This window comes from Salvelinus alpinus, chromosome 9, assembly GCF_045679555.1.
Source record: "Salvelinus alpinus chromosome 9, SLU_Salpinus.1, whole genome shotgun sequence".
NCBI classification, from domain to species: domain Eukaryota; kingdom Metazoa; phylum Chordata; class Actinopteri; order Salmoniformes; family Salmonidae; genus Salvelinus; species Salvelinus alpinus.
Window position 1 is genome coordinate 21,161,269 of NC_092094.1, and position 20,904 is coordinate 21,182,172.

General features: G+C 41.3%; 1 protein-coding gene across 4 annotated transcripts in view; it reads right to left on the minus strand.

The window, feature by feature from the left end:
- Positions 1 to 20,904, minus strand: part of LOC139584487 (UPF0606 protein KIAA1549-like) — a 90,599-nt gene that overhangs the window by 67,871 nt on the left and 1,824 nt on the right. The window lies entirely within an intron of this gene.

Consider the following 20,904-nt stretch of genomic DNA (forward strand, 5'->3'; position numbering starts at 1 on the left):
TCTGAACCCCATTACATTGACCTGACCTTGACCAAACAAAGACAGACTACCTCTATCCTTGAAAGTGATCCCTATGCCAAATAACGCATCCCGGCTTCAAAGGGCAGAAAAAGATAGCCATACTGGAGTTGTGGTTCAATGGAACTCTGTTTGGTGGGGCCTGGCAACAACATCAGCACCCCAGTGTTTGGATTTTGAAGGCTGCTGCCCATTGATCAGTCTCTCTGGCTCCCTGCTCTAATGAATAGGTCCATTGATCAGTCTCTCTGGCTCCCTGCTCTAATGAATAGCTCCATTGATCAGTCTCTCTGGCTCCCTGCTCTAATGAATAGCTCCATTGATCAGTCTCTCTGGCTCCCTGCTCTAATGAATAGCTCCATTGATCTGTCTCTCTGGCTCCCTGCTCTAATGAATAGCTCCATTGATCAGTCTCTCTGGCTCCCTGCTCTAATGAATAGCTCCATTGATCTGTCTCTCTGGCTCCCTGCTCTAATGAATAGCTCCATTGATCAGTCTCTCTGGCTCCCTGCTCTAATGAATAGCTCCATTGATCAGTCTCTCTGGCTCCCTGCTCTAATGAATAGCTCCATTGTCATCCCGCACAGATCACATTTCACATGGCAACAGATGCTACTCGTAATTCGCCAAGGCTAGTTTGGACTCAGTGAGTTGCATAGTAATTTTTTGTTGTTGCCTGGTCCCGGATTTGTTTGTGTGGTCTTGCCAACTCCTATGGTCATTCACAATGATAGGAGTTGGCAAGACAGCACAAACAGATCTGGGACCAGGGTAGCCTATAGTGTGAAAATGCTGGAAACCAAACCAGACCAGTTTTCATTCACAGAGACAAGCAAAGAGCAGAAGTATAAGAAAGTCAAGTAGAAGCAGGGATTTTGTTGGGTCTGGGGGAACAATTATACCAGAGTCGCCATGGTCCATTTGAGCTAGGAACTGTTAAAGTGTCCTTTTTCTCTGGTCTTGAAGGAGGTAAAGCTATGGGCTGATAGCTGACTGCAGAAACAGAGCATTGAACTATCATCACCTTTCACTGTGCTGAAGTGAACTGTATGGTGATCAGTAAGGACCACAAACAGGTCTCGACACAAACGGAGGCCAGACCCACAGACAGCCACAGATAGCTGAACTAGAGCACTGTAGACAATATTCCTCCTTTCACTGCCACTGGTCTTGAACTACTAAATAGTAAATTAGAAAATATATATTGAAAATATATATTCAGAGCCAGTTCAAGCTCAGTTCATTGTCACCTCAACTGTCTGTTTCAGTGGGGGAAAAACGTACATTGTTGCCAGTGGGCAAAAAACTGAAGAAGTCCGAAGGAGCTGATCTGCTCTGTGTGGCTGTAAAATGATAGCACCAGTGTGAAAATGGAGTCTGGAGTAGAGACGTACTCATCAGTATGGTGATTTCATCATCACAGCCACTTCATTAAGGCCTAATTCAAAGCGGCGCTGCTACTGAATCTTTCAGCAGTGATGAGCCGCTGGGAAGATCACAAGAGACAGCAGAGCCACATCCGCTGACTACTACTGCTTCTACTTGCCAGACTCAGGACGATGTGTCTTTAACTAGGTTTCTATCCAACTTTTTTATGCAAGTAAAGTACATGTAAGATAAAACATTTCACGCCAGGCCTGATGGAAACACAACATTTGTCGGTAAACTTTCCAAATGTTGACAAAATAAAATACGCTAGACAAGGTTTTGTTTTGTGTCGGTAAAATTAATTAAAATGGGAGAATTGTCGGTGGAAATGCTTTTATGCAGAAATATTGTAATAACCATCATATTGAAGTAAACTTGGAGTCACCTGATGACATGTGTAATCAGGTGCAGTTTATTAGGCTACAGATTAAATCTATTATGATGAACTTCACAGGGTGGTGAATGTGCAAGGTCATGATCTTGATGCTCCTTTCCAATAAATATTGAGGGTCTTATTCTAGTGACATGATCATTGATGCTTGGCTGCCGTTTGACAAATAAAAATAAACTAGCTTTTTTGTCCATAACAATCTCATAATGTAGGCTGTAGGCCTACCCGCACTATATCTGCGAGATGTTGGCTAGACTAGCAAGCATGTGCCAATACCAGAGTGGGAACACTCGCTATATAACTCACTTTTATGTGTGAGAAAAGCATCAGTAGAGTTGAAAATGCGATGGAAACCCATTTGTATGTGCACTACGTCATCATGCACAGCCTTTTATCCCCAACAGGTCAATTTAATGGAAACATCTCTGCTGGGAAAATGCACACATTGTTTTTATGGAGATTTAGAACATTTGCATACAAATCTGTCACCAATTGGATGGAATCTTAGCTACTGTTACGACTGCTCCGCAATTAAGGAACTAGTACCCAAGTACACCCAAGCAGGAACCAGTCAACTGGAAAGCAAAGCAGCGGCATGATAAGGAAGACTTATTTATAAGATTACTGCTCTGCCAGTCCCAGAGGGACTAGCCACCGAACGAAGCAGATTACTTTGTTTTATATTAATGTTGTTTTCTTTCTTCCTACCAAGAACACAGATTAGCCTACAGTAACATCAACTTCAAACACGTCAGAGGTAGGGTAAACTGTTTAGTACTGGCTGAGGCTAGCTTGTTGATGAGGTAGGGTAAACTGTTTAGTGCTGGATGAGGCTAGCTTGTTGATGAGGTAGGGTAAACTGTTTAGTACTGGCTGAGGCTAGCTTGTTGATGAGGTAGGGTAAACTGTTTAGTACTGGCTGAGGCTAGCTTGTTGATGAGGTAGGGTAAACTGTTTAGTACTGGATGAGGCTAGCTTGTTGATGAGGTAGGGCAAACTGTTTAGTACTGGCTGAGGCTAGCTTGTTGATGAGGTAGGGCAAACTGTTTAGTACTGGCTGAGGCTAGCTTGTTGATGAGGTAGGGTAAACTGTTTAGTACTGGCTGAGGCTAGCTTGTTGATGAGGTAGGGTAAACTGTTTAGTACTGGCTGAGGCTAGCTTGTTCATGAGGTAGGTTAATACACTCTACTCAGCAAATTGGATGTCGTCTATCACAGTGCCATCCGTTTTGTCACCAAAGCCCCATATACTACCCACCACTGCGACCTGTATGCTCTCGTTGGCTGGCCCTCGCTTCATATTTGTCGCCAAACCCACTAGCTCCAAGTCATCTATAAGTCTTTGCTAGGTAAAGCCCCGCCTTATCTCAGCTCACTGGTCACCATAGCAGCACGCGCTCCAGCAGGTATATTTCACTGGTCATCCCCAAAGCCAACTCCCCCTTTGGCCGCCTTTCCTTCCAGTTCTCTGCTGCCAATGAATGGAACAAATTGCAAAAATCACTGAAGCTGGTCTCCAGCTCTCATATCTCCCTCACTAACTTTAAGCATCAGCTGTCAGAGAAGCTTACCGACCATTGCACCTGAACACAGCCCATCTGTAAATAGCCCACCCAACTACCTCATCCCCATATTGTTATTTATTTGTTGCTTCTTTGCACCCCAGTATCTCTACTTGCACATTCATCTTCTGCACATATATTACTCCAGTGTTAAATTGCTAAATTGTAATTATTTCGCCACTATGGCCTATGTGCACACTGTATATAGACTTTTCTATTGTGTTATTGACTGTACGTTTGTTTATCCCATGTGTAACTCTGTGTTGTTTGTGTCGCACTGCTTTGCTTTATCTTGACCAGGTCGCAGTTGTAAATAAGAACTTGTTCTCAACTGGCCTACCTGGTTAAATAAAGGCGAAATAAAAATTTAACAAAATACCAATGTTGCTTGGAACTGCATCAAAGTTAACGGTCTTGAAGGATCATTGAATAATCCCACTGGGCACAGATGTCAATTTAACATCTCTTCCACATTGGTTCAATGTAATTCCATTGAAATGACATAGAAGTGTTGGTTCAACCTGTGTGTGCCCAGTGGGATGTCTTCACTTTATGATAATAGTGATGATTGAAAATTGTAAATAGCCTATATGAATGATATTACTGTGGGCCCCTTAAGGAAGAAAATCATAAAGCTAATAGCCTACTTCTACAATTGTGGCTAGACTGGCTACATCCCTCTATACCAGACTCAAAGACCAAGACTCCCTCTTGCACTGTTCATTTTCAGAAGGCCATGCAAAGACACTTACATTTAGAACACAGGCAAAGAAACACAGACCACAGCTGTAGTTCATCTGAAGGCAGTCCAAGCCATGGGTGATAAATATCCACATGCTCTCTTTACCAAGGGGAATCATCCTAGCCTCAGTGAAGCCTTGCTCCATGTCAACGGATCTTAAATGTAAAGTGGTGAGCTTGCTGAAAGCCTCAAACGAGCGAGGATACATATATAAGTTTCCCTCCACGGGCCTTGATTCTGAAACCAGTTTTTCTCCTCCTACAACTCGCTTCCAGCAGGAGAGGAAACCACTTTGATGAATCTCTCTCTCTGTACAGCACAACCTCTTCTTACACCAATGTAATTTCCCCCTCATGGGAATAAGCCTTGGGCTGGGTTTGCATCATCTCTGCAGAGATCCAGAGTGCCAGAGTCAGTTATAACAGTTATCAGCTAGGTTGGGGTCCTCTTATCTGCACACAGGAACTAGCTATATATAGACTAGCCATATATTTGGGTTATGGCAAACATCTACAGACACATCTGGAGGCACATCTAGATTCTACAGACCACCCATCTCTTCACACCTTTGATAGCCTCTTTAGAGAAAAGGGCACATATCTGATAGGGACTATTGGATGTCACGCAGGCAAGAAAAGTAATTTTGCATAGCCTACACAGTAGTTCTAGAACAGCTTGGTTTACATCTACATTATCTGGCAGCATTGAACAATTTTATAACTACAAAGCAATCAAAACAAGGCACGGGTGAACTCTTGTTGATTGTCATTAGGTATTAAAAAAGTATTCTCTTTTGGTAATCTAATTGAGCTGCTAGCAAATGGTGTGTTCGGTGAAGAGTTCCGATTCCCCAAAAGTGTGTACAGCAGTGCACGTAGGCCTCTGAATGCTGGTCATCTCTCCGGGGGCACGCGGTGCCCCTGCCATGCCTGCTTGCTGCCTACTGACTGTGCTGACGCCATTCAAATGGCTGGGGTCTGAAACTATTTGTCTCTGCCGTCAAAAGGAGGAGACCAAGGCGCAGCGTGGTATGCGTACATTCTTCTTTATTACAAGAATGAACACTGAACAAAACTAACAAATAACAAAACAAACCGTGAAGCTATACAAATGAGTGCTGACAGGCAACTACACATAGACAAGAACCCACAAAATGGCTACCTAAATATGGTCCCCAATCAGAGACAACGATAAACTGCTGCCTCTGATTGGGAACCATATCAGGCCATCATATAAATATATATACATAGACCTATAAAAAACCCTATATATACAAATACCCTAGACAAGACCAAACTAGCATACCCACCCTAGTCACACCCTCACCTAACCAAAATAATAAAGAAAACATAGATAACTAAGGTCAGGGCGTGACACTATTCAAATGCAAAACGTAAAAGGAAATGCCTGATTGAGCAGAAAAAGAGTAAGCACTAATAATAGGAGATCAGAACCAGCACTGGGAAAAGCTCACATGGACATGGGCACTACTAAGTAGGTTATGTTGTGAATCTTTTGGATAATCAGATTTTTTTGCCTTAAATCCTTTTCTCAACAGCCCTCTCTGTGTAGCAGGAGAATAGTTTATTATTATTGTTATTATTTAGCTGAAAGAGAAAGAATAAGATTGTCTAATTCCTGATTTCCTGGGGTAAGCGGCCCGTCAGGGGTTCTCAGTTTAATCCTATTACCACAGAGTTTCATTCGTTTTTTTACGGCTCTTTTTTTGTGTACCTTTTATTTAACTAGGCAAGACAGTTAAGAACAAATTCATATCTACAATGACAGCCTAACCCACCCAAACCCTCCCCTAACACGGACGACGCTGGGCCAATTGTGCGCCGCCCTATGGGACTCCCAATCATGGCCGGTTGTAATACAACCAGGAATCTAACCTGGGTCTGTAGTGACGCCTCTAGCACTGCGATGCAGTGCCTTAGACCGCAGCGCCACTTAGGATCCCCTAAAAAGCCTTTTTTATGGAACATGTTATGTTCCATAAAAAATTGTTGTTGATGTTGGGGGGGTAGATCAGGACATGATCTATAAAGTAACCCAGAATAAACATCCTATTAAATGGGAGGATTGGGTCCTTTTTCTCCTTCTCCTCATGACAGGAAATTGTTTTAGGCAAAAGATTCTACTTAGGGACCAAGCCAACCCTCGTGTCTGAAGCCCCTCTTTATTAGGAGGACCAGTATGTAAATTACACCATCATTCAGGCTGTGCCCCTGGATCCACTAAATACAGTGTGGTGGAGTCACATCACTCATCAGAAGACACTAATGAAACAGACAATGGTTGGCCAAAGGATTGTGATTCAATGAAATAGAGAGAAATTGTGTTCACATCTGCAAAATGTCCTTAATTTCTTAGTGATGATAAGCAGATTCAGCAAAGATCGTCTGAGCTCTCAACAATGATCAAGGTCTGACAAAAATATTCTTGGTTCGGTCTTGATTTTGTTGCTGATACTGTGAGTGTACAAGTAAAATAGGGCAAAATAACGATGATACACTTATTTTTGGTAAGTGACCCGAATCCAATCCTGTGAGATTTTACACGGGCCAACTTTAACAGACCCACTTTAAATATGAATAAGAAGCTCCGGAACCAAAAGCGGTAGGGGTTCTCAATTGTCTTCTGGTAGTGTGGAGCAGAAGCAATACACTGAAAAATATATTTTTTTATACCGTCAAATAGAGAAGATAGCATAACATGCTACAAACATAACCTAATAGCATAATCACATAACACCAAGAAAAGACTAGAATAGCAATTATGTTTTAGTATACATTTCTGACACAGTAGGTACAACAATATAATACAGTTGAAGTCGGAAGTTTACATACGCCTTAGCCAAATACATTTAAACTCAGTTTTGCACAATTACTGACATTTAATCCTTGTAAAAATTCCATGTCTTAGGTCAGTTAGGATCACAACTTTATTTTAAGAATGCAAAATGTCAGAATAATAGTAGAGATAATTATTTATTTCAGCTTTTATTTCTTTCATCACATTCCCAGTATGTCAGAAGTTTACATACACTCAATTAGTATTTCGTAGAATTGCCTTTAAATTGTTGAACTTGGGTCAAACGTTTCAGGTAGCCTTCCACAAGCTTCCCACAATAAGTTGGGTGAATTTTGGCCCATTCCTCCTGACAGAGCTGGTGTAACTGAGTCAGGTTTGTAGGCCTCATTGCTCGCAAACGCTTTTTCAGTTCTGCCCACAAATTCTCTATAGGATTGACTTTGTTGTCCTTAAGCCATTTTGCCACAACTTTGGAAGTATGCTTGGGGTCATTTTACATTTGGAAGACACATTTGCGACCAAGATTTAACTTGCGACCAAGATGTTGCTTCAATATACCCACATAATTTTCCTACCTCTTGATGCCATCTATTTTGTGAAATGCACCAGTCCCTCCTGCAGCAAAGCACCCCCATAACATGATGCTGCCACCCCCGTGCTTCACAGTTGGGATGGTGTTCTTTGGCTTGCAAGCCTCCCCCTTTTTCCTCCAAACATAACAATGGTCATTATGGCTAAACAGTTCTATTTTTGTTTCATCAGACCAGAGGATATTTCTCCAAAAAGTACGATCTTTGTTCCCATGTGCAGTTGCAAACCGTAGTCTGGCTTTTTTATGGCGGTTTTGGAGCGGTGGGTTCTTCCTTGCTGAGCAGCCTTTCAGGTTATGTCGATATAGGACTCGTTTTACTGTGGATATAGATACTTTTGTACCTGTTTCCTCCAGCATCTTCACAAGGTCCTTTGCTGTTATGGGATTGATTTGCACTTTTCGCACTACAGTACGTTCATCTCTAGGAGACAGAACGCATCACCTTCCTGAGCGGTATGATGGCTGCGTGGTCCCACTGTGTTTATACTTGCATACTATTGTTTGTACATATGAACGTGATACCTTCAGGCGTTTGGAAATTGCTCCCAAGAATGAACCAAACTTGTGGAGGTCTTCAACTTTTTTTCTGAGGTCTTGACTGATTTCTTTTGATTTTCCCATGATGTCAAGTAAAGACGCACAGAGTTTGAAGGTAGGCCTTGAAATACATCCACATGTACACCTCCAATTGACTCAAATTATGTCAATTAGCCTATCAGAAGCTTCTAAAGCCATGACATCATTTTCTGGAATTTTCAAAGCTGTTTAAAGGCACAGTCAACTTAGTGTATGTAAACTTCTGACCCACTGGAATTGTAATACAGTGAATTATAAGTGAAATAATCTGTCTGTAAACAATTGTTGGAAAAATGACTTGTGTCATGCACAGAGTAGATGTCCTAACCGACTTGCCAAAACTGTAGTTTGTTAACAAGAAATTTGTGGAGTGGTTAAAAAACGAGTTTTAATGACTCCAACCTAAGAGTATCTAAACTTCTGACTTCAACTGTATAAAATAAGCAATTGCAACCCATAAATAGGATCAGAGAAATCCTAAAAACTGTCATTGTTGATGCCTTGACGGAAAACGAATCATTTCAGTTTTGGATCTTGAACTGACGTCAATTTCATGTTCAGAGGTGGTAAGTACTCTCGGCAAATGCTACCAGTGTCTCTGTGCCTTAAGATATTGGCGCTAACAACCAGCCTCCAACAAGTCACAACTAGGTGCAAATAAGGACTACACTATTGTCGTCTGATTCCTATTCACAACTGTGTCACACATATAGACATGAGTGTTTCCTACCAATTATAGCAAAACAACTAGCAAACAGGACTGTAAAACCCAGAGTTTTGAAGGAACTGAGTCAGTAGTAATCCCAAGGACAGAAACACCACATGATGTGTAACCTATTGGGTACAGTGGTTGGGAATAACAACACCCTCAAGTCGATTTCATATGCACCATTTGTCTAATTCCATTTTAGTGGTTACAAAAACTCATACAAAAAAACAGCATGGCAAAGCCACTTGAGTAAAAGCTTGTCTGATATGCAGGAGTATATTACATTATGCAAAAATCCAGTTAACCGAAGTGCAGATAAAAACGTGATGAGAAGCAGCAGTTGGCTAAATGTGTTCAATCATTCAGGAAGAGTGCTATAGATTTCCTGATGTATGGATTGATGCTTTCAATAGAACAAATTACTATGGGTGCCAATGGTAACATGTTCTGTCAGAAAGCATGATCATTCAGCAGAATATCGTGTCACACATTGAGATCTTATTTTAAAAGATCAGTTCAATACCCATCTCAACATAGGCTATATTGTAACACTGATGGGTAAACAGACAGTTCTGCAGTGAGTAGGCTAGGCCTAAGGAATTAAGTATAAAACCTAAGCCTTTCAAGCATGCTTAGATAAGAAGCAATAGCTTTGGCCTATTGGTTAAGTGTGCATTAGGAAACTCTTGAGATGATGCATTTATCTTCATTTCTGAGAAAATTCGAGGAAATCTTATATTTATAGGCTGATGTCTATATCAGGTGTAAATAGTCAAGAATCACACCTACTAGGTCTGGTATATAGATAAACACAAAGACAGACATTTTAATGTGCATCTTCAGACCACTGACAGTAAAAATAAGTACAAAATAAATTGAGTATACCAAACATTGGGAACACCGTGTTAATATTGAGCACCTACCGGTGCGCCTGGCACTTACTACCATAGCTCGTTCAAAGGCACTTCAAACTTTTGTCTTTCCCATTCACTGAATGGCACACATACACAATCCTTGTCTCAAGGCTTAAAATGTCTTCTTTAACCTGTCTCCCCCCTTCATCTACATTTATTGAAGTGGATTTAACAATTGACATCAATAAGGGATCCTAGCTTTCACCTGGATTCACCTGGTCAGTCTATGTCATGGAAAGAGCAGGTGTTCTTCATGTTGTATATACTCACTGTATATTTTCCCATGACTTGGTTTTGGTTTAAATACAGTCTAAAATCTACAGTCTAAAGGCTTTAGGTCCAGGTTTATATTTAGGCAATAGGTAACTTTACCAAGGACATCATTAAATGTTCTTATACCTATATAGTATTGTTGTAATTACTAATAGTAACAATGTGACCGAATTCAGCATCATGGGAATTTCTTAAAAATTTGACATAAGCTCACCTTCCTGAATTAAGTCCCATATTGTATTAGCCTATTGACTGGCCTGTTTGGCAAGTCAAGCCAAATAGGCCAGTAAATTGCCTCTCACTCTTTTTGTTAGGCATTGACAATAGCACCATTTAAAATGTGACTGACCGTGCACTCTCTCTCTGAATGGCTCTTGTGTGTGACAGCCACTTAGAAATGCAACTGCCTGATTCAGATCATAATGTGATGCTTTTCATTGCCCCTCGTGTGTCTCTTCATAAATGTATTTTACGCCCCAAAAGTTTTTATATATTAAAACATACAATCTACCTGCAGTGAAGCCGCTCAATATTTACATTACATTCAGTCATCTTACCGTCTCCTGTCCAGAGCGACCCACAGGGGCAACCAGGGTCAAGCGCCCCGCCCAAGGGGATGTCGACAGATCTCCCACCAACTCAAAACGGGATCTCGAACCAGCGACCTATCGGCCGCCGGCCCAAGCTCCCAACCGCCAGGCCACCAACCATCCAAGATCCCCCCACAAAACAACAATGCAAAAACAAAAGACATCAAGGACAACAAAAATCAAAACAGCAAAGCAAACTGTATACGTTTCAGTGCATGTGTGGCACTATTTACATGTGTGTCTGTGTGTCCGTGAACATATGTGCGTTTCAATGTGAGTGTGTGTATATGCATGTGTACAGTCATGGCCAAAAGTTTTGAGAATGACACAAATATACATTTTCACAAAGTCTGCTGCATCAGTTTGTATAATGGCAATTTGCATATACTCCAGAATGTTATGAAGAGTGATCAGATGAATTGCAATTAATTGCAAAGTCCCTCTTTGCCATGCAAATGAACTGAATCGCAAAAAAACATTTCCACTGCATTTCAGCCCTGCCACAAAAGGACCAGCTGACATCATGTCAGTGATTCTCTCGTTAACACAGGTGTGAGTGTTGACGAGGACAAGGCTGGAGATCACTCTGTCATGCTGATTGAGTTCGAATAACAGACAGGAAGCTTCAAAAGGAGGGTGGTGCTTGGAATCATTGTTCTTCCTCTGTCAAACATGGTTACCTGCAATGAAACACGTGACGTCATCATTGCTTTGCACAAAAAGGGCTTCACAGGCAAGGATATTGCTGCAAGTAAGATTGCACCTAAATCAACCATTTTTCAGATCATCAAGAACTTCAAGGAGAGTGGTTAAATTGTTGTGAAGAAGGCTTCAGGGCGCCCAAGAAAGTCCAGCAAGCGCCAGGACCGTCTCCTGATTCAGCTGCGGGATCAGGGCACCACCAGTACAGAGCTTGCTCAGGAATGGCAACAGGCAGGTGTGAGTGCATCTGCACGCACAGTGAGGCGAAGACTTTTGGAGGATGGCCTGGTGTCAAGAAGGGCAGCAAAGAAGCCACTTCCCTCCAGGAAAAACATCAGGGACAGACTGATATTCTGCAAAAGGTACAGGAATTGGACTGCTGAGGACTGGGGTAAAGTCATTTTCTCTGATGAATCCCCTTTCCGATTATTTGGGGCATCCGGAAAAAAGCTTGTCAGGAGAAGACAAGGTGAGCGTTACCATCAGTCCTGTGTCATGCCAACAGTAAAGCATCCTGAGACCATTCATGTGTGGGGTTGCTTCTCAGCCAAGGGAGTGGGCTCACTCACAATTTTGCCTAAGAACACAGCCATGAATAAAGAATGGTATCAACACATTCTCCGAGAGCAACTTCTCCCAACCATCCAGGAACAGTTTGGTGACGAACAATGCCTTTTCCAGCACGATGGAGCACCTTGCCATAAGGCAAAAGTGATAACTAAGTGGCATCTTGGAACAAAACATTGATATTTTGGGTCCATGGCCAGGACACTCCCCAGACCTTAATCCCATTGAGAACTTGTGGTCAATCCTCAAGAGGCGGGTGGACAAACAAAAACCCACAAATTCTGACAAACTCCAAGCATTGATTATGCAAGAATGGGCTGCCATCAGTCAGGATGTGGCCCAGAAGTTAATTGACAGCATGCCAGGGCGGATTGCAGAGGTCTTGAAAAAGAAGGGTCAACACTGCAAATATTGACTATTTGCATCAACTTCATGTAAATGTCAATAAAAGCCTTTGACACTTATGAAATGCTTGTAATTATACTTCAGTATTCCATAGTAACGTCTGACAAAAATATCTAAAGACACTGAAGCAGCAAACTTTGTGGAAATTAATATTTGTGTCATTCTCAAAACTTTTGGCCACGACTGTACACGCATACAAGCACCTGCACAGCATCAGCCTCAGGCAAATAGCCATGGGATGTAACAGAGTTGCCTCTCAGTGTTATTCAAATGTACTTTATTTTGTTTATTTGAACTTTATTTCTTACTTTTAACTTTGATCGTCATTGTATCCCCCGCAACTCCACGCCATCCCAACCCTCAGCTTCCCTCAGCCTATCCCATCTATCTCTGCTGGCCACCCTCTTCAGATTTCTACGCGCCATATATCTTTCAATTATGATGTGATGTTTAACAAAATTTTTATCTATCTAATCGAATCCACAGATTTAGAGTTGAAGAGAAATATTTTTATTAAGAGTATTAGCATATTAGTAATTGACTGACCAGCTCTCTCCAGATCTCCCAACAATACTATTTCTAGGGACAATTTTAAATTAATGTTAGGCTTTTTCAGCCGAAAGGCACGAAATCTTCAATCTTGCATTGTTTTCAACTCATACACCCTGTGCCATGGAATCGCTACATCAAAAATCTCTTCACAGCTTTCAACATTCTGGTCCTCAAATGAAACTGGTATAGTTTCCTGTTTATGCTATTTTAGTTCCTCTGTCAGTTTTGATGCTTTATATTGGACAGACAGACACGTTCCCTACCTGCCTCCTCCATTTTTGGGGTAAGCTGTAATCAATTGGTTGTAGTCTTGGATTGAGCAGACCTTCCCATACAATTCTGATTAAGCCATGAAAGACATGACTCTACCATTCTAATTTACAATATAATTTAAAAACAAAATACCCTCTTCAAACATATTTTCCAGAAATACAGGTATTTTATCAACCAGCACATGAGGTCAACCATAATATTTGTTGTAATATTTGTTCAATATTTTCTGGGGGATGAAATTGAAATTGTAACTAGCTCTGCAATGCTTGTTTGAAAGAGAGATACTTTGAACAAGGTTTCATTTTCAATTAATAAAACAATTGACATGGCAATCTGCACAAAAGCAAAAAGGCCAATGATGAGCTTTTCCTAGTAATCTACTTGAGAACTATTTTGGGTTGAAGTAAAACTTTTGTATAAGTGAGAGAGGTTTAGTGCTTTTATATTTAATAATCTCAGCCCACCCAGTTCATATTCATTATATAGATAGGCACGCTTTATCTTGTCTGTTTTAGCATCCCACATAAAGCAAAATATTTTTTGCTCATATGATTTGAAAAAGGAATCATTAGGAGTAGGCAGCGCCATAAGTGAGTCAACTGAGATATGACTAAGGAGTTAATCAGTGTAATTTTTCCATAAATAGGCAGGTATTTACCTCTCCATGGCTGTAGGATCTTGTCTATTTTTACTAGTTTTCTATTCAAATTCATTGTGGAGAGCTCATTTATATATTTTGCGATATGAATATCAAGTATGTCTACTTCACCGTCAGCCCATTATATAGGTAAACTGCAGGGTAATGGAAAAGTTGTGTATTTTAAAGATCCAATACGTAATATGATACACTTATCATAATTACGTTTTAGTCCTTCACTCATTCATACACGTCTCTTCAATGAGACATTGCAGGGATCTAGCTTAAAATTGCTTTTCTGTTTGTATTGACACATGCCAAATTGACACATGCCAAGTTAACAAACAGATTACCGACCATTTCGAATCCCACCGTAACTTCTCCGCTATGCAATCTGGTTTCAGAGCTGGTCATGGGTGCACCTCAGCCACACTCAAGATCCTAAATTATATCATAACAGCCATCGATAAGAGACATTACTGTGCAGCTGTATTCATCGACCTGGTCAAGGCTTGCGACTCTGTCAATCACCACATTCTTATCAGCAGACTCAACAGCCTTGGTTTCTCAAATGATTGCCTCGCCTGGTTCACCAACCACTTCTCTGATAGAGTTCAGTGTGTTAATCGGAGGGCCTGTTGTCCGGACCTCTGGCAGTCTCTATGGGGATGCCACAGGGTTCAATTCTCGGGCCAACTCTCTTCTCTGTACACATCAATGATGTCGCTCTTGCTGCGGGTGATTCTCTGATCCACCTCTACGCAGACGACACAATTCTTTATTCCTCTACCCCTTCTTTGGACACTGTGTTAACTAACCTCCAGACGAGCTTCAATGCCTTAAATGCAAGTAAAACTAAATGCATGCTCTTCAGCCGAGCGCTGCCCGCACCTGCCCGCCCGTCCAGCATCACTACTCTGGACTAGAGGTCGACCGATTAATCGGAATGGCCGATTATTTAGGGCCTATTTCAAGTTTTCATAACAATCGGAAATCGGTATTTTTGTGCGCCGATTTGCGGATTTTTTTTTTGTTGTTACACCTTTTATTTAATCTTTATTTAACTAGGCAAGTCAGTTAAGAACACATTCTTATTTTCAATGACGGCCTAGGAACGTTCTGCCTCGTTCAGGGGCAGAATGACAGATTTTTAACCTTGTCAGCTCGGGGGATCCAATCTTGCAACCTTACAGTTAACTAGTCCAATGCTCTAACACCTGATTACATTGCACTCCACGAGGAGCCTGCCTGTTACGCGAATGCAGTAAGCTAAGGTAAGTTGCTAGCTAGCATTAAACTTATCTTATAAAAAACAATCAATCAATGACTGTCATTGCTCCAATGTGTACTTAACCATAAACATCAATGCCTTTCTTAAAATCAATACACAAGTATATATTTTTAAACCTGCATATTTAGCTAAAAGAAATCCAGGTTAGCAGGCAATATTAACCAGGTGAAAGTGTCATTTCTCTTGCGTTCATTGCACGCAGAGTCAGGGTATATGCAACAGTTTGGGCCGCCTGGCTCTTTGCGAACTAATTTGCCAGAATTTTACGTAATTATGACATAACATTGAAGGTTGTGCAATGTAACAGGAATATTTAGACTCATGGATGCCACCCGTTAGATAAAATACGGAACGGAATAAACGTTTTGTTTTCGAGGTGATAGTTTACGGATTAGTCAAAGGTATATGGTTTAGAGAGAAATAGTCGACGCGTTTTAATTCCTGTAATAACTTGCGGCTGAACTTGAAAGGGGTTCCTTCGTTATTTTACCGTTCATGTCTTCTGCACTCTCCCTAAAACTTCTTAACTGGGAATATTGAAGACCCATGAAAGCTGGTGGTTCGTTTTAACATATGTTCTCATGTTATTTGAGACTAAATTGATTTTATTTATGTATTATATTAAGTTAAAATAAAAGTGTTCATTCAGTATTGTTGCAATTGTCATTATTACAAAGATGTGTGTGTGTGTGTGTGTGTGTGTATGATATATATATATATATATATACAGTATATAAATACATAAAAAAATAAATAAAAAAATTGGCATCGGCTTTTTTTGTCCTCCAATAATCGGTATCGGCGTTGAAAAATCATAATCGGTCGACCTCTACTCTGGACGGTTCTGAGGTATTTGTAGTTGTCCACATATTCTAGGTGTCTGGTTAGACTGTAAACTCTCCTTCCAGACTCACATTAAGCATCACCAATCCAAAATGAAATCTAGAATCGGCTTCCTATTTCGCAAACAAAGCATCCTTCCCTCATGCTGCCAAACATACCCTCGTAAAACTGACCATCCTACCGATCCTCGACGATGTCATTTACAAAATAGCCTCCAACACTCTACTCAACAAATTGGATGCAGTCTATCACAGTGCCATCCGTTTTGTCACCAAAGCCATATATACTACCCACCACTGCGACCTGTACGCTCTCGTTGGCTGGCCCTCGCTTCATACTCGTCGCCAAACCCACTGGCTCCAGGTCATCTACAAGTCTCTGCTAGGTAAAGCCCCGCCTTATCTCAGCTCACTGGTCACCATAGCAGCACCCACCCATAGCACGCGCTCCAGCAGGTATATCTCACTGGTCAACCCCAAAGCCAATTCTTCCTTTGGCCGCCTTTCCTTCCAGTTCTCTGCTGCCAATGACCGGAACGAACTGCAAACATCACTGAAGCTGGAGACACATATCTCCCTCACTAGCTTTAAGCACCAGCTGTCAGAGCAGCTCACAGATCACTGCACCTGTACATAGCCCATCTGTAAATAGCCCAGCCAACTACCTCATCCCCATAAGGTATTTATTTATTTATCTTACTCCTTTGCACCCTAGTAGCTCTACTTGCACATTCATATATATATACACATATTCTGCACATCTACCATTCCAGTGTTTAATTGCTATATTGTAATTACTTTGCCACCATGGCCTATTTATTGCCTTACCTCCCTTATCCTATCTCATTTGCACATACAGTATATAGACTTTTTCTAATGTATTATTGACTGTATGTTTGTTTATTCCATGTGTAACTTTGTGTTGTTGTATGTTTCGAACTGCTTTTCTTTATCTTGGCCAGGTCGCAGTTGCAAATGAGAACTTGTTCTCAACGAGCCTACCTGGTTAAATAAAGGTGAAATTTAAAAAATGACAGCCTCATATAATGTTTATATAGTTGTACCACCTCATTTATACAGTATTCTCGTCAAGGCTTATCCTATATAACTACTGCTGAGCACACCTTTTCTATTCATATACCGGTACTGTCCACTGTGTCCATACTGTCAATACACACCAGCATATACAGTGACTTCAGAAAGTATTCAGACCCCTTGACTTTTTCCACATTTTGTTACTTTGTAGCTTTATTCTAAAACTGATTAAATTGTTTTTTCCCCCCCCTCACCAAATCTACACACAATACCCCATAATGACAAAGCAAAAACAGGTTTAGACATTTTTGCTAATTTATTAAAAATAAATTGGAATATGACATTTACATAAGTATTCAGACCCTTTACTCAGTACTTTGTTGAAGCACCTTTGGCAGCGATTACAGCATAGATTCTTCTTGGGTCTGACGCAACAAGCTTGGCACACCTGTATTTGGGGAGATTCTCCCATCATTCTCTGCAAATCCTCTCAAGCTCTGTCAGGTTGGACGAGGAGCGATGCTGCAAAGCTATTTTCAGGTCTCTTCAGAGATGTTCGATCGGGTTCAAGTCCAAGCTCTGGCTGGGCCACTCAGTCTTGGCTGTGTGCTTAGGGGTCATTGTCCTGTTGAACCTTCGCCCTAGTCTGAGGTCCTGAGCAGGTTTTCATCAAGGATCTTTCTGTTCTTTGCTCCGTTCATCCTTGATCCTGACTAGTCTCCCAGTCCCTGCCGCTGAAAAACAACCCCACAGCATGATGCTGCCACCACCATGCTTCACCATGGGGATGGTGCCAGGTTTCCTCCAGACGTGATGCTTGGCATTCAGGCCAAAGAGTTCGATCTTGGTTTCATCAGACCAGGGAATCTTGTTTCTCATGGTCTGAGAATGTTTAGGTGCCTTTTGCCAAACTCCAAGTGGGCTGTCATGTGCCTTTTACTGAGGAGTGGCTTCCGTCTGGCTACTCTACCATAAAGCCCTTATTGGTGGACTGCTGCAGAGATGGTTGTCGTTCTGGGAGGTTCTCCAATCTTCACAGAGGAACTCTAGAGCTCTGTCAGTGACCATCAGGTTCTTGGTCAACTCCCTGACCAAGGCCTTTCTCCCCCGATTGCTCAGTTTGGCAGGGCGGGCCAGCTCTAGGAAGAGTCTTGGTGGTTCCAAACATCTTCCATTTAAGAATGATGGAGGCCACTGTGTTCTTGGGGACCTTCAATGCTACAGAAATGTTTTGGTACCCTTCCCCAGATCTGTGCCTCGACACAATCCTGTCTCTGAGGTCGACGGCCAATTCCTTTGACCTCATGGCTTGGTTTGTGCTCTGACATGCACTGTCAACTGTGGGACCTTATATACAGTTGAAGTTGGACGTTTACATACACCTTAGCCAAATACATTTAAACTCAGTTTTTCACCATTCCTGACATTTAATCCTAGTAAAAAAGTCCCTGTCTTAGGTCAGTTAGGATCACAACTTTATTTTAAGAATGTGAAATGTCAGAATAATAGAAGAGAGAATTATTTATTTCAGCTTTTATTTCATTCATCACATTCCCAGTGGGTCAGAAGTTTACACTCAATTAGTATTTGGTAGCATTGCCTTTAAATTGTTGAACTTGGATTATATGTTTCGGGTAGCCTTCCACAAGCTTCCCACGATAAGTTGGGTGAATTTTGGCCCATTCCTCCTGACAGAGCTGGTGTAACTGAATCAGGTTTGTAGGCCTCCTTGTTCACACACGTTTTTTCAGTTCTGCACACAAATTCTCTATAGGATTGAGGTCAGGGCTTTGTGATGGCCACTCCAATACCTTGACGTTGTTGTCCTCAAGCCATTTTGCCACAACTTTGGAAGTATGCTTGGGGTCATTGTCCATTTGGAAGACCCACTTGCGACCAAGCTTTAACTTCCTGACTGATGTCTTGAGATGTTGCTTCAATATATCCAAATAATTTTTCTTCCTCATGATGCCATTCATTTTGTGAAGTGCACCATTCCCTCCTGCAGCAAAGCACCCCCATAACATGATGCTGCCACCCCCGTGCGTCACAGTTGGGATGGTGTTCTTCGGCTTGCAAGCCTCCCCCTTTTCCTCCAAACATAACGATGGTCATTATGGCCAAACAGTTCTATTTTTGTTTCATCAGACCAGAGGGCCATTCTCCAAAAAGTACGATCTTTGTTCCCATGTGCAGTTGCAAACCGTAGTCTGGCTTTTTTTATGGCCGTTTTGGAGCAGTGGCTTCGTTCTTGCTGAGCGGCCTTTCAGGTTATGTCAATATAGGACTTGTTTTACTGTGGATATAGATACTTTTGTACCTGTTACCTCCAGCATCTTCACATGGTCCTTTGCTGCTGTTCTGGGATTGATTTGCACTTTTCGCACCAAAGTACGTTCATCTCTAGGAAACAGAACGCGTCTCCTTCCTGAGTGGTATGACGGCTGCGTGGTCCCATGGTGTTTATACTTGCGTACTATTGTTTGTACAGATGAACGTGGTACCTTCAGGTGTTTGTAAATTGCTCCCAAGGATGAACCAGACTTGTGGAGGTCTGCAATAATTTTTCTGCGGTCTTGGCTGATTTCTTTTGATTTTTCCATGATGTCAAGCAGAGGCACTGAGTTTGAAGGTAGGCCTTGAAATACATCCCCAGGTACACCTCCAATTGACTCAAATGATGTCAATTAGCCTATCAGAAGCTTCTAAAGCCATGACATCATTTTCTGGAATTTTCCAAGCTGTTTAAAGGCACAGTCAACTTAGTCTATGTAAACTTCTGACCCACTGGAATTGTGTTATAGTGAATTATAAGTGAAATAATACGTCTGTAAACAATTGTTGGGAAAATGACTTGTGTCATGCACAAAGTAGATGTCCTAACCGACTTGCAAAAACTGTAGTTAGTTAACAAGAAATGTGTGGAGTGGTTGAAAAAAGAGTTTTAATGACTCCAACCTAAGTATATGTAAACTTCCAACTTCAACTGTAGATACAGTAGGTGTGTGCCTTTCCAAATCATGTTCAATCAATTGAAATTACCACAGGTGGACTCCAATCAAGTTTTAGAAACATCTCAAGAATGATCAATGGAAACAGGATGCACCTGAGCTCAATATCGAGTCTCATAGCAAAGGGGCTGAATACTTATGTAAATAAGGGATTTCTGTTTTTATTTTGAAGAAATAATTTCTATAAACATGTTTTCGCTTCATCATTATGGGGTATTGTGTGTAGATTGATGATGATTTGTTTTTATTGAATCAATTTTAGAATAAGGCTGGAACTTAACAAAATGTGGAAAAAGTCAAGGGATCTGAATACTTTCCAAAGGCACTGTATATTTATATTCCGGACACTGACATTGGTCATTCTGATATTTATTAATTTCTTTATTAGAATTTTTGGGGTTTGTGTGTATTGTTCGGTATTTCTGCACTGTTGGAGCTAGAAACATAAGTATTTCACAGCACCTGCAATATATGTGTACGTGACCAGTAGACTGTTGTCAATATGGCAAATGTTGTTATTTATTTATTTTTATTTAACTAGGCAAGTCAGTTAAGAACAAATTCTTATTTACAATGACGGCCTGCTCCGGCCAAACTCGGACGATGATGGGCCAATTGTGCGCCGCCCTATGGGACTCCCAATCACAGCCGGATGGGATACAGCCTGGATTCGAACCAGGTACTGTAGTGACGACACCTCTTGCACTGAAATGCAGTACCTTAGAGCACTGCGCCACTCGGGAGCCCAATTATATAAAGGCTATTACACAGAGGGTTATTACACTGACATTTCAAATAGAATTCCATAGCCTTCACCACCTGTTGATTTGCCACCTGTTACGAGTCAGGGAAGTTATCAAACATTAAAGGTAAATTAAGTGATATGATGTAGATGTATGAAGTAAACAGCATAGTAGGTACATTTCTGCAACAACTAAGAGTGTTAAAGGGTTTTGGTCCTAGTGCACATGCGCAAC